At 37.1% G+C, this 13,686-nt stretch overlaps 1 protein-coding gene across 8 annotated transcripts in view; it reads right to left on the bottom strand.

The window, feature by feature from the left end:
* Positions 1 to 13,686, bottom strand: part of BRAF (B-Raf proto-oncogene, serine/threonine kinase) — a 168,177-nt gene that overhangs the window by 120,263 nt on the left and 34,228 nt on the right. The gene's annotated exons all lie outside the window — the stretch shown is intronic.

Below are 13,686 nucleotides of genomic sequence, written 5' to 3'. Positions count from 1 at the left end.
CTGTCAAGTAAATAAATAAAATGTTCAAAAAATATATTAAAAGTGGGGAAGAGCAAGATGGCAGAGTAGGAGAACTAAATTTCATCTGGTCCCAAGAATTCAGCTAGATGGTTATCTAACCATTCTGAACACCTACAAACTCAAACAGGAGAAAGAAGCAAAGAATACCAGCAATTCTATGAACAGAAAAGTGACCACTTTCTGGAAGGTAGGATGTGTGGAGAAGTGAATTTGAGGTGATATATAGGAAGATAGACTGTGGGGGTTGGGACCCTTTGTCACCTGGCTACTGGCAAGGGATAGAACAGTGGAGCACAGAATTAGAACATTTACAAGTCTGCTCCACTGAGGGACATCGCTCCAGTGGCTAAGCGGGGGGTGGAACCCTAGCTGGGACAGTGTGGTTTCAGGACCCTGAGGTTCACAGAAAGACCAGGGGTACCTGAGTGTGGCAGAGCTCCCAAGAATCATCGTGGGAAAGCTGGCTGCAAAGACAGAGCTGAGGAGTGGGCTCTCACCTTGGGGTTGCCATAAAGCGTGATCTGTGGCACAGGTGAGCCCCTGTTCTTTTGAGCAGGGACCCAACAAGGGGCAGATTTGGGGAGATTCACCTTCCTCCCCTGAGAGGAATGGCAGGGGAGCACATTGCAGGAATCGGCTGGGTTTGGAAACTCCAAACAGGGTCGTGTGCCAGAGACAGAAATGTTTTGTCAGAGGTTGGGTGAGCATGGAGTGTGGCCAGAGACCAGGAAGACAGGAGTGATTAATTGCTTTTCTCTGAGGGCTCACTGAGGAGTGAGGCCCCGAGTTCTTGGCCCCTAAAGGGCCAGAGATTGGAGGCTGCCATTTTCTCTCTAGTCCTCCAAAACTGTAAAGCTTTCAAGGAACAAAAGCTACTGAGAACAACCTAAGCAGATTAATTAGCCTGGTCCCTGGCAAAGGTGGTACAATTCCACATCAAGCAAAGACATTTGAGATCACTGCAACAAGCCCCTCCCCCAGAATATCAGCAAGAACATCCAGCCAAGACCAAGTTCACTAATCAATGACCACTGCAAAACTCCAGTGATAGAGGAATACACCACATAGAACTCATGGCTTTCCCCCCATGATTCTTTAGTCTTTTAAAGTTAATTTTTTTAAATCTTAATTTTTTTCTTTTCCTATTTTTTAAAAAAAAAATTATCTTTCCTTTTTCAACCAACATCTTATCAATTCTTTTTTTTAAAAGATTTTATTTATTTATTTGACAGAAAGAGATCACAAGTAGGCAGAGAGGCAGGCAGAGAGAGGAAGGGAAGCAGGCTCCCTGCCGAGCAGAGAGCCTGATGTGGGGCTTGATCCCAGGACCCTGGGATCATGACCTGTGCCGAAGGCCGAGGCTTTAACCCACTGAGCCACCCAGGTGCCCCTTATCAATTCCTTTTTAAAGATCTTTCTGAATTTTCATTTTTATAGTCATATTCTACCCCTTCATTGTATTTAACCTTATTTTTTGTATACAGTTAAGTTTTCTTTCTTCAAAATTTTGGGATACAGTTTCTTCTAGCAAACCAAAATATACCCTACTTCTAGTGTATGGCTTTGTTCTAGTCTCCTGCCTGATCATGTTCTCTCCTTTTAAAATTTTTTTCTTTCTTTTTTCAACGAATTTCTTTTTGATTGACATCTTTACAATCATATTCCAACCGTTCATATTTACCCTTACTTTTTTTTTTTTTTTAATTTGGGAGGCAGTTTCTTAGATCAAAATACACTGAAAATCTACTGTGTGGCTCTGTTCTATTCACCAACCTGATCATATTCTTTTTTTTTTTTTTCCTTTCTTTTCACCCCGGTTTTGTGTCACTTCTGATTTGCTTAGTGTATATTTTTCTGGGGTCGCTGTTACCCTTTTAGCATTTTGTTCTCTCATTCCTCTATCCTTTTCTGGACAAAATGACAAAATGGAGAAACTCACCTCAAAAAAAAAAAAAAAAAAAAAAGAACAAGAGGCAGTACTGACTGCCAAGGACCTAATCAATATGGACATTGGTAAGATGTCAGAACTAGAGTTCAGAATGACAATCATAAAGAGACAAGCTGAAAAAAAAAAAAAGATACTAAATGAGCTTGAAAAAAAAGTATAGAAGATACTAGAGAAGCCCTTTCTGAAGAAATAAAAGAATCCAAATCTAACCAAGTCAAAATCAAAAAGGCTATTAATGAGGTGTAATAAAAAAATGGGAGGCTCTAACTGCTAGGACAAATGAGGCAGAAGAGAAAATCAGTGATATAGAAGATCAAGTGATGGAGAATAAAAAGGCTGAGAAAAAGAGATAAACAACTACTGGATCACGAGGGGGAGAATTCAAGAGATAAGTGATACCATAAAATGAGACAATATTAGAATTGGGATTCCAGAAGAAAAAAAGAGAGAAAGGTGGGTAGAAGGTATACTAGAGCCAATTATAGCAGAAAACTTCCCTAATTTGGGGAAGGAAACAGGCATCAAAATCCAGGAGGCACAAAGAACCCTCCTCAAAATCAATAAAAATAGGTCAACACCCCATCATCTAATATTAAAACTTCCAAGTCTCCGAGACAAAGAGAAAATCCTGAAAGCAGCTCAGGACAAGAGGTCTGTAACCTACAATGGTAGAAACATAAGATTGGCAGCAAACCTATCTGCAGAGACCTGGCAGACCAGAAAGGACTGGCACAATTTTTCAGAGCACTAAATGAGAAAAATACGCAGCCAAGAATACTGTATCCAGTCAGGTTGTCACTGAAAACAGAAGGAGAGATAAAAAGCTTTCACGACAAAAACTAAAAGATTTTGCAAACACTAAGCCAGCCCTACAAGAAATATTGAAAGGGGTCCTCTAAGCAAAGAGAGAGCCTGCAAGTAACATAGACAAAAAGGAATAGAGACAATATATAGTAACAGTCACCTTACAGGCAATACAATGGCACTAAATTCATATCTCTCAATAGTTACCCTGAATATAAATGGGCTAAATACACCAATCAAAAGAGACAGGGTATCTGAATGGATAAAACAACAACAAAACAAGACCCACTGATATGCTGTCTGCAAGAGACTCATTTTAGACCCAAAGACACCTCCAGATTTAAAGTAAGGGGGTGGAAAACCATTTACCATGCTAATGGACATCAAAAAAAGTTGAGGGGGGACGCCTGGGTGGCTCAGTTGGTTGGACGACTGCCTTCAGCTCAGGTCATGATCCCGGAATCCCAGGATCGAGTCCCACATCGGGCTCCCAGCTCCATGGGGAGTCTGCTTCTCCCTCTGACCTTCTCCTCGCTCATGCTCTCTCTCACTGTCTCGCTCTCAAATAAATAAATAAAATCTTTAAAAAAAAAAAAAAAAGAAAGAAAGTTGGGGTAGCAATCCGTATATCAGACAAATAGATTTTAAACCAAAGACTATAATAAGAGATGAGGAAGGAAACTATATTATACTTAAAGGATCTATTCAACAAGAAGATCTAACAATATTACATTTCTATGCCCCTAACACGGGAGTAGCCACTTATATAAGCCAATTAATAACAAGATCAAAAAAACACATCGACAATAATACAATAATAGTAGGGGACTTTAATACCCCCCTTACTGAAATGGACAGATCATCCAAGCAACAGATCAACAAGGAAATAAAGGCCTTAAATGACACACTGGACCAGATGGATTTCACAGATATATTCAGAACATTCCATCCCACATTCTTCTCTAGTGCACATGGAACATTCTCCAGAATAGATCACATCCTGGGTCACAAATCAGGTCTCAACGGATACCAAAAGACTGGGAGCACTCTCTGCATATTTTCAGACCACAATGCTTTGAAACTAGAACTCAATCACAAGAGGAAAGTTGGAAAGAACTCAAATACATGGAGGCTAAAGAGCATCCTACTAGAAAATGAATGGGTCAACCAGGAAATTAAAGAATTAAAAAATTCATGGGAACAAATAAAAATGAAAACACAACTACTCAAAATCTTTGAGATGCAGCAAAGGCAGTCCTAAGTATAAAGTGATACAAATCTTTCTCAAGAAACAAGAAAGGTCTCAAGTATACAACCTAACCCTATACCTAAAGGAGCTGGGAAAAGAACAGCAAATAAACCTTAAACCCAGCAAGAGAAGAGGAATAATAAAGATCAGAGCAGAAATCAATGAAATAGAAACAAAAAGAACAGTAGAACAAATCAACAAAACTAGGAACTGGTTCTTCTTTTTTTTTTTTTTTAAAGATTTTATTTATTAATTTGACAGAGAGAGAGAGAGAGAGATCACAAGTAGGCAGAGAGGCAGAAAAAGAGAGAGAAGCAGGCTCCAAGCTGAGCGGAGAGCCCAATGAGGGGCTCAATCCCAGGACCCTGAGATCAAGACCTGAGCCGAAGGCAGAGGCCCAACCTACTGAGCCACCCAGGCACTGCTAGGAGCTGGTTCTTTAAAAGAATTAGTAAGTTTGATAAACCCCTGCCCAAACTCAATCAAAAATAAGAAATAAGAAAGGACCCAAATCAATAAAATCATGAATGAAGGAGGAGAGATCACAACCAACACCAAGGAAATATGAACAATTATAAGAACATATTATGAGGAACTATATGCCAGTAAATTAGACAATCCAGAAGAAATGGACACATTCCTAGAGACGCATAAACTACCAAAACTGAACTAGGAAGAAATAGAAAACTTGAACAGACCCAGAAGCAGTAAGGAAATTGAAGCAGTAATATAAAAAAATCCCCCAACAAATAAGAGCCTGGGGCCAGACGGCTTCCCAAGGCAATTCTACCAACCATTTAAAGAATACCTATTCTCCTGAAACTGTTCCAAAAAAAGAAATAGAAGGAAAACTTCCAAACTCATTTTATGAGGCCAGCATTATCTTGATCCTAAAACCAGACAAAGACCCCATCTTTAAAAAGGAGGATTACAGACCCATATCCCTGATGACCATGGGTGCAAAAATTCTCACCAAAATACTAGCCAGCAGGATTCAACAGTACATTAAAAAGATTATCCACCATGACCAAGTGGGATTTATTCATGGGCTTCGAGGTTGGTTCAACATCCACAAATCAAGCAATGTGATATAATACATTAATAAAAGAAAGAACAAGAACCATAGGATACTCTCAACAGATGCAGAAAAAGCATTTGATGAAGTACAACATCCTTTCCCGACTAAAAGTCTTCATAGGGTAGGGATAAAGGGTACCCTTTATCATGTATCATAAAATATATGATAAATATCATAAAAGCCATTTATGAAAAACCTACAGTGAATATCATTCTCCCTAATGTCAGGAACACGACAAGGATGTCCACTATCACTACTGCTACTCAGTACAGTAGTAGAAGTCCTAGCCTCAGCAATCAGACAACAAAAAGAAATAAAAGGCATCTTTAAATACTGGGTATTTACCCCAAAGATACAAATGTAGTGGCCCGAAGGGCAACTGCACCCCAATGTTTATAGTACCAATGTCCACAATAGTCAAACTATAGAAAGAGCCTAGCTGTCCATCAACAGATGAATGGATAAAGACGACGTGATTTTACACACACACACACACACGCACATGCACACACTGGAATATTATGCAGCCATCAAAAATTGAAATCTTGCCATTTGCAATGATGTGGTTGGAATTACAGAGTATTATGCTAAGACAATTATCATATGATCCCAATGATATGAGGAATTTGAGAAACAAGACAGAGGATCATAGGGAAAGGATGGAAAAATAAAACATGATGAAACCAGAGAGGGAGACAAACCGTAAGAGACTCTAAATCTCAGGAAACAAACTGAGGGTTGCTAGAGCAGAGGGTGGGTGGGAGGAATGGGGTGGCTGGGTGATAGACACTGGGGAAGGTATGTGCCCTGGTGAGTGCTGTGAATTGTGTAAGACTGATGAATCACAGACCTGTACCCCTGAAACAAATAATACATTATATGTCAATAATAATAATAATAATAAAAAATACATATATATTTAAAGTTAAATTCAAAGGGTTCCCTGGATCAAAAATATTCTGGGCACTGATTAAATGTTGTTGATTTTTTTCTAATATAAAGACTAAAGCCAAAACAATTTACAGAATCAATACAGCAAAAATTTATACAATTTTTAAAGTTGACAGCAAAAGAACCAAACAGCTCAAAAGGCCAGATTCACTTTTCTGCTTATCTTTGATTATTGCCAGCTCCAACATACATAATGGACAGTAAATATAGCTAAAGAGAAATAAAATGGAAGACAGTATCATCATGACAACTGTGTGAACAAATTAAACTCTACTAGTACACACTTTAAAATGATTTTTTATCAGTCATTTAAAGCCCACCAACAGATGGCTTATATGAACAAACTCAGGAACTACTGACAGTGGTTACAAGTGAGAAATAAGACTAGAGTTCTATCAGAATGGAAGTTAAAGTCACCCTTCCTTGCATATGCTTTTGTATTTTTAAATTTTTTTTGAAATTTTCAATAAAAACTAGTTACAAATTTTTAAAATTATACATAAATTTAAAGCCATAATGAATCAGTTAGTTGAATCACTCTATTAACAGGTTTTTCTTGTTGTTGTTGTTTGCTTATCAAGACCAAGTATTAACCACATAAAGAATTTATATTCAAATAGAAAGTTTAAAGATAAAATGTTTAACTTCTGAAATCTCCTTATTTATTTATTTATTTAAAAGATTTTATTTATTTGACAGACAGAGATCACAAGTAGGCAGAGAGGCAGGCAGAGAGAGAGGAGGAAGCAGGCTCCCTGCTGAGTAGAGAGCCCGATGCGGGGCTCAATCCCAGGACCCTGGGATCATGACCTGAGCCGAAGGCAGAGGCTTCAACCCACTGAGCCACCCAGGCGCCCCGAAATCTCCTTATTTAAATAAGATTATAAGAAAGTAATATTTCTGAAGAGATATTCCCATATCAGATAAATCTGATTATTCTAGAATGTTTTGTGGTCATTTTTGGTGGATCCAGTTTATGTCATCCTACTTTACATTTAAGGAGAATTTTCAATAGTAATACACACTCATGTGTATTTTATGATCTTACACATATTTTTTGGGTGCATAATTCTGTTAATTTTATTTAAATTCAATTAATTTGAATTTAATTAATTAACAATGTATTATTAACATAATTAACATATGTATTATTTGTTTCAGGGGTACAGGTCTGTGATTCATCAGTCTTATATAAAACCCAGTGCTCATTACAACACACAGCCCTCCCTAATGTTCCCTCACCCAGTAATCTTACCCATATTTTAGAAATAAGCCAGCTAACTATGAATCACAAAACAAAAAAAATACCCCCAAATGAAGACGTTCTGAAATTTCTAGGAACATAACCATCATTCTACATCTAACATTCTAAACTTGAATGTTTCTATATTTTGCAAGCAAAATACTGATACTGGACCAATCCAGGACCATTTCATCCACAGACTTAAAACAAACACACACACACACACACACACACACACACACACACCACACCTCGTTCCACAAAAGTCAAATAAGGACATTAAAAAAAAAAATTGGTTTGTAATTTTCCCTTCCACCTACCCTCAATTCTACGACTCTCAAATAATCAATGTTAACATTCTGAGTCATGTTCTTCCATATTTTTCTCTCTGCCTTTATGTTCTTTTTAAAAACAAAACCAGGATTATACTTGATTTATTATTACTTGGCAACTATCATCGTTCTGGTAATTTTGTGTTCAAGTTCACTCAACCATATATTAAGACATACATACATATTCTGGTTACTGGAACATTTTGCTCAACCATGCTGCAACACACAATACTTAAACATTATGTATTTACCAGGGCTTTTATTTTTGTGAGATAGATTCCCTAAAGGGTAACTGTGTATTAGAGGATGGACACAAACACAGTTTTTAAAATTTGTAATAAACATTAACACATACTTTTGCAAAAGGCTTTACAAATTACTAATCCTTTTTTATTAATTTTTTAAAGTAGGTTCCATACCCAACATGCAGGGCTTGAACTCCCCACCCTGAGATGAAAACCCAAGCTGAGACCAACAGTTGGACACATAACCAACTGAGTCACCCACTGAGCATCTCTAGAAATTCCCCATCCTTAATCAGTACCTGTATTTCAATCCTATCAGCAACTCAGTCTCATCATACCCAAACAGGTGCTGATAGGTTGCTGATCTTCCTACATTCCAGCTAACAAGTGATATTATTAACTTTTTAAATTTTTTTTGCTACACACCAATGGACAAAACGGTAATCTTGCTGTTAATACCTTCCTGGGACACCTGGGCAGCTCAGTTGATTAAGTGTCTGCCTTCAGCTCAGGTCATGATTCCAGGGTTGTGCAATCATGAGGCCCTCATCGGGGTACCTGCTCCATAGGGAGCCTGCTTCTCCCTCTCCCTCTGCCTGCTGCTCCCCATGCTTGTGCACTCTCTTTCCTGTCAAATAAATCAATAAAATCTTAAAAAAAAAACAAAACAAAACCAACTTCCTTTTCTACTAATGAGATTATCTACTCAGATATTATGAATCTGCATGTCTAGTTTTATGGATTATAGGTTTGTATCTTTTGTCCACTTCTAATGTAGTGCCGTTTTCTTATCAATTTGTGAGAGCTCTCTGTATTTTAGAACTGTTAACCCTTTGTTAAGTGTCAGGTTTTTTTTTTTGAAGATTCCTTTTTTTAAGAGAGAAAGAGAGGGAGGGAGAGGGAGATCACAAGCTGGGGGAAGAGTAGAGGGAGAAGTAGACTCCTCACTGAGTAGGGAAGCTCATGTGGGATTCCATCCCAGGACCCTGGGATCGTGACCTGAGTGGAAGGCAGACGCTTAGCTGACTGAGCCACACAGGCGCCCAAGTGTCAGGTCTTCCATTGTATGTCACATCTTTTGCTTTTATGTGCACACTGTTTTCCTACAAAGATCCTGAATTTTTATATATTCAAATGTGTCAATCTTTTCCTTTATACTTCCTGGATTTCCTTCCTAACTTGCTTATTAGTTCTGCTCCATCCTCCAAATTGAGAAAAGCACTAGAGCTTTCTAGTGGCTAAGCTTTCTTGTGGTCATAATACTTTGGATTAAATCTTATTTCACCATTAACTAGTTGTGAGTACTTGGGCAAGTTCCTAATTTGTCTCCTCGACTATGGAATGGTAATGATGAAAGTACCTACTTCATAAAGTAGTTAGGGGAGGGATTAATTTAATATATGTCAAAACTTTAGAACAGAACACACAGAATTACTCAAAATGTTTATTACGTGAGACCTAGAATTAACAACGGTCCTCAAACTTTACCATGCTCAAATTCACTAAACAACTTGTTAAAATATAGATTGTAGAGCCTCATGCCCAGAGTTTTGATTCAGTAAATCTGCAGGAGAGCCTGCATTTTTAAAAATAGGGTTCCAGGTAATGCTGCTGCTGCTGATTGTGGGCACCTCCCTTTTAGAACCGCTTATTCAGAATTAAAAGAATGTTTCTTAATCTCTAAAAAATTAATGTTACAGTATATGGGATCATTTTTCTATAGATGTTGATTTCCAATTTACTTAATTACATCTCCTTAGTGTACAGATAGTATACATGGGATATGTATCTGTATTGGTTCCTTTTATATGTGATAAGACTGTGGCCAGATATGGAATTTTTTTTTTAATAAAGATTTTATTTATTTATTTGACACAGAGCAAGAGATCACAAGTAGGCAGAGAGGCAGGCAGAGAGAGGCGAAAGCAGGCTTCATGCTGAGCAGACAGCCCGATGCAGGGCTCGATCCCAGGACCCTGAGACCATGACCCGAGCTGAAGGTAGAGGCTCAACCCCCTGAGCCACCCGGGTGCCCCCAGATATGGAATTCTTAAAGGCACTTTTTTCCTTTCCTTCTCTCCAAAGAGAGAAATGCCAATGTTGACTTGTATCTCCTTTCTGGTCTGTCCACAAGCTTCTGATCATCTGTAACCCTGATATTCAGGAATCTCATCAGGAAACGTAACTTTGACTTGTTATTTATTCTTTCTTCAGCTCAGAGATTAAGTCTTCTATTGTTTTTTACTTCTCTATCTGCTTTTTTCCTTCTAGAAGTCCCTTCATTCATATATTACATTTCCCGAGTATATATTCTAAGTCATTCACATTTTTACTTATGAATTCCATTTCTATGTATTTTTTCTTTTTTCATTGTCAAATACTAATGATTAATCACTTATGTACCCAAGACTATTCTAGGCTCTAGACACATAGCAGCAAACAAAATCCCTGCATTCACAGAGTAGTATAAATTCAGCTAGGGGAACAGACAAATAGGAAAATAAACATATCACTTAATTTCCAACAGTGCTGATAAAATTCAATCTAGGTAAGGGAGAGAGAGTAGAGGCTCTTTTAGAAAGAGCAGTTTGTGGTCAAGAAAGGTTTTGTCAGAGGTGAGATAACACTTGAACAGATAGAATGACCTGGGGAAGCTTGGGAGAATACCCCTCGGGCAGAGAAAAAAAACAGCAACTACTGAGAAAAGCCCTAGGTTAGAAGTGTTCCTTGGAGATCACCAAAAAAAAAAACCCCAAAAAACAAAACAAAACAAAACAAAACAGGAAAGCCAATATAGCTGGTGTTAAGAAAATGCAGATAATGTAAAACAACAGTTCTTAAACCTCTTGGTCTTGGGATCGCTTTATGCTCTTAAAAATTATTGAGGATCTCTAAAAGCTTTTGGTTATGTGGGCTACATTTATTGATATTTACCATACTAGAAAATAAGACTGAGAAATAGTTAAACTATTAATTTAATAAGAAATCTATTATGTAACATTTTTAAAAGTACATTGTCCAAAACAAAAAAAAAATTCGTGATAAGAATGACACTTTTACATCTTTACAATTTTTTAATGACTAGTTTAATAGAAAGCCGAACTCTAATGTTTCTACATTAATCTACAGCAATAACCACACATCAATGAACAGCTGGAAACTCCATTTTACACCCATGAAAATCCAACTAAAAATTAAATAACATCTTGGTATGTTTTATATTAATAACATCTTGGTATTTTTATATTCCTGTGGATCCTCTGAAAGAGCCTTAAGGGCCGCTGGCTATCCCCACATTTTAAGTATCACTAGTTTAGAAGATAAAATGACAGAGGCTGGCAGGGGCCAGATTATATAGACCTTTAGAATCATAGTTAAAAGGTCTAGGTTCTGTTTTAAATGAATGTGGTTTTCTTTTTTCTTCTCTCCTTTTTTATTTTTAAGATTTTATTTATTTGAGAGAGAGAGCATGAGGGGTGAAGGGGCAGGAGAGGGAGAAGCAAGTTGACGCGAATGGATCCCAGGACCCTGGAATCATGACCTAAGCCAAAGGCAGACACCAAAACAACTTGACCAAGCCACCCAGGCTTCCCTGAAATGTGGTCTTCTAAGCAAAGAAGTAACATAAATTACATCTTAAATGATCACCCCCACTGCTATGTAGAGAAGAGACTATAAGGCAGCAAAACCATTTAGAAGGTTATTGCAGTAACTGGGTAGATGAAAGTAGCTAAGACTAAGGCGGTGGCAAGGGAAATAGCGAGAAGTGGTACGGCAGTTCAAGATCTATTTCAAAGGCAGTGCCAATGGAACTCACTAAAAGACTGGTACCTGGATATGAAGAAAAAAAGATCTTACTTGATCTTGTAGCACACAAATTTGGTTCTTAGCCATGATTTCATTTTTTCAGTTTATCTCTGAAATTTATACATTTGGGGATTAGTTCCAGAGAAAATTCTCCTGGGTCCATGTTTGAAATATATCCTTTCTCAGATTACTTCTTACCACTTGCCCTGCTATCACCTTAGCCCAAGTGACCATCATCTCTCCCCTAGAATCTCCAATGATTTGTTCACTGAACTCACAGATGATTAGAGTAAAAAGAAAACAGGAAATTATGGATAATGCAATTTAAGTATGGTTGACACAAGCAAAAACACATGGAACTCCACTCAGAGCATTTTAATCAAACAAAAGGCTTTGGCCCTATATCAAAATACAGGCATAGGACAATACATTTATTTTTATGTTTTAAATTAAAATATGGTATTTATATCTTTTTTCCTTAGAAATTTTTCCACTTTAACCATCTTCAATTAACAACCAACTGCTGGTACTGATTGCATAGTACAAGCATCTACTTAAATAGCAAATGTAAATAGCAACATAATTTTCGTTTGCTCTTTAAACAAAGGACATCTCGAGTTCAAAGATCACAGCTGTGGAGGTCATACATATTAATAATCTGTGAAAACTCAAATAAGCCTTAAATTGATAAAAATATCCAAACAAGAAAGAAATGAGGTAATTACACATGTAGTTCCTATAAACCTTTCTAGTAGTTGTAAAAAGAACAGAATGTCTGTAGCTCTATTTAAAACATAAGCAAGTTCTAGATCCAAACCTCCCTGTTGCTTTCGTCAACTTTGTTTTTTATCTCAAATGAGGAATAACAGTATTATTTTTTCTTTCCTTTTTTTTTCTTGAGTATAGCTGATACACCATGTTACCTTAGGTGCTGGCATGCAACATAGCAATTTGATAAGTTTATACATTATGCTATATTCACAAGTGTAGCTACCACCTGTCACCATACTGGGTTTTTTTTTTTCCCCCTTTTTAGCACAACTGAACCACCTGCTTCAAAAGAGAACACGTAAAGGATAGTTTTCCTATAGCTCTATGCTACAAAAAGCAAAGCAAAGCAGTCAGGTGATCTTCCTATTTCCTTGCCATCCCTTGGCAAACATTCTGCACTGTAATCTTGAGGAGTCTACCTTTAATACAGTTAAGATTTTAACCACTACATTTGGAATCCATCACAAGATGCCCTTCTGTACCATCTTATTAGATCCTGTTTAATCACACCTTATAATACCATGTTATTCCCCCAGGGCAATTCTGTTTTTCCTCCAGGTTCCTTTATTTACTTCTCCAGTTAGCTAAGTGAAGTTATTTTAAGACCTGACCTTTAAACTATGGTATACATTTTTTCAAGGTTTCTAAAAATATTTTTAGGTATTTCTAACTATTTAACATTGTTTAAATACTCAGTAAACATGAGGCACTGTTTGAGTGCCAGAAATATAAAACTCAATGTACTGGAGTTACTTTTATTTAAACTATTCTAAGCCCACATTTTGTTCCAGTTCCCTTTTCTAAAGATGAATAACCACACAATGGATTATTCTGGCTTTCTCCCTTCCTGATAAACTATTTTATATATTCAAATGGTGATTACTTAAGTATATACTGATTTATCCACAAACCTCTTTGCCCACTAACTAGAACTAATCCAAATATGTTGTGTATGTAAAATAAAGATAGCCATTTTATTTCTATTGTTCTGTGCCTATCAGGTTATAAGTCAGATTATAGTTTTACACACACACACACACAGACACACACACACACTCTCTCTCTCTGACATTTAATCATTACATTCACACCAAGAGGGATTTGAATCCAGATCCATCTCACACAGTAATAAGAAAGAAATATGGTATCTTCAATAAAGGCTTCAAACAAATCACAAATTCAATGACCATTTACAGTAGACCTTGACAATAAAGCAGGATTTAACCAATATAGCCAT

Source organism: Lontra canadensis, unplaced genomic scaffold, assembly GCF_010015895.1.
Source record: "Lontra canadensis isolate GAN:19392208 unplaced genomic scaffold, GSC_riverotter_1.0 scaffold2, whole genome shotgun sequence".
NCBI lineage: Eukaryota > Metazoa > Chordata > Mammalia > Carnivora > Mustelidae > Lontra > Lontra canadensis.
The sequence above is the reverse complement of the archived record's forward strand: the minus strand, read 5'-3'. Positions and strand labels throughout refer to the sequence as shown.